This window comes from Montipora foliosa, chromosome 12, assembly GCF_036669935.1.
Source record: "Montipora foliosa isolate CH-2021 chromosome 12, ASM3666993v2, whole genome shotgun sequence".
NCBI classification, from domain to species: domain Eukaryota; kingdom Metazoa; phylum Cnidaria; class Anthozoa; order Scleractinia; family Acroporidae; genus Montipora; species Montipora foliosa.
Window position 1 is genome coordinate 1,007,489 of NC_090880.1, and position 1,703 is coordinate 1,009,191.

Sequence of the window (1,703 nt, forward strand, 5' to 3'; positions counted from 1 at the left end):
TTTTTAATTCTACAGGAAACTGATTACAAGGAAATCGACTCAGAGGGACCCTCCTGGAGGTTTCTCCCTCACCTTTGCTGGGATACTTTGGTATGTCTTTTATTAAGCTTTCTAAGCTTGCTATCAACAATAAACGGCCACGCATGTGGCCAATATATGCCCCTTGGGTGTGTGGAGTTTCACTACTTTGCAAACCGAGATCAACCAATGCAGCACGTCGTCCCATACGTCCCATTGTTGTATTTATGCACGAGGGAAAAGATTCAGAAAAAAAAGCACCACTCACAACAAGGAAAGAAATTTATATTCTTGAATCACCTTAGACTTCCTTACATTGTATGGTTGACTATCAACGTACTTTTAACAAATTGTCAAGAAACATGCCAAAATGAAAATACACCTTGCTTGGTTGTGCCCTACATAACCTGCAATATCTGTAAGTTTCATGAAAATAAACTCCTTGGATGAAGTTAGGTTAGATACTAAATTTGAAACATTTACATTTTTAGCATTCGGTCATTATCATAATATCAACACTTCTAACAAAACTCTCGACGGACATTTCTGTACCAAAACACCAAATTCCCGAGATAAATGGCGCTTGTGAACTTCGCTCATCTGCTCACTGATAGGCTCGGCGATTGTTATATTTCTTGGTAGGATCTTGTCACACTTCGCCAGTACACACGTTTTTCTGACATGGTAATACACACTTTCTGGATCCCGGCTGACCTGAAGTGAGATTTTCATAACCCATAATTAGTAATTAGTAATTGTCTTCTCGCTTTTAAGTTATTGTAAGAGTAGTTGTGTTATTGAAACACATTATTGAAAGGCCTGACTTACTGGTCTTTACTAAGTAGCATTTCATTATATCGTTGATCAAACAGGGTACCAACCTTAAGTTGAATCGTTCCCTTCTTCTGATAGACCCTTCTTTCTCGATGCTTGAGTATCAAATCGTATGGTGCAGGAGGTGGTGCGTCACTAGGCTTCTTCCTTAACTGCAAGACAATAGTTATTAGAGATTATTAAAGCTTACCTTCCCATACCGGTATACTGAGCCTGTGATTAAAATGTTACTGTTTAAATTAAAGACCGATGCATTGGCCTACAAGTCGTTTTCATTTTGAAGACTCTCGTCGTTATCTCTTAAAACCGTCTCTATATGTCTTTAAGGCGTAACTACTATTACCTTTGATCCACAGCCATAGCAAGTCAACGCCTTAGTGTCCTTTACAAAGACAACCTCATACTCGTCACGTGGAATGGCTGGCGTCACTGATGGAACTCTCTCGGAAAATCCTGCGGTGGATCGTTCCTCTGTGTGCGTTTTTCTGGTTCTTTTCTTGTCTTTTTCGTTTTCTTTACGACCTGCTCCACTTGGCATACTCTTCTGTAGTTGGCGAGTGATGTTTGGTGTCCACTTACAAAGTACTCGTTGTAAGGAGCCCATCTGGAACGATACTGCGAGTACATGCGCGCAGAGACTCTTGTGCTTGAACCCTTCGCAATCACAAACTGGCAATTTCCCATCAGTGACTCTAACAAGATGAAGACTATCACTTGTAGTGGACATGACCACTTTATTCGTCTTACTACCAGGAGCTTGTCCTACAACGTCCTCTTTCAAGATCACCTCAGCATTTCGCCATGAAGCTTTGAACATTTCTGGAAGGCCACTCTCATCAAAATTACCCAAA

The 1,703-nt window shown here is 40.6% G+C and overlaps 1 long non-coding RNA gene across 1 annotated transcript in view; it reads right to left on the reverse strand.

Annotated features, from left to right (window-relative positions):
* Positions 1-324: 324 nt before the first annotated feature.
* The window catches only part of LOC137979777 (uncharacterized), a 9,155-nt gene continuing 7,776 nt past the window's right edge, over positions 325-1,703 (reverse strand). The window contains exons 3-4 of the long non-coding RNA XR_011118408.1: positions 900-1,004; positions 325-732 (exon numbers count right to left, since the gene is read on the reverse strand). This is a non-coding gene — a long non-coding RNA (uncharacterized lncRNA). The remainder of the gene's footprint in view (positions 733-899; positions 1,005-1,703) is intronic.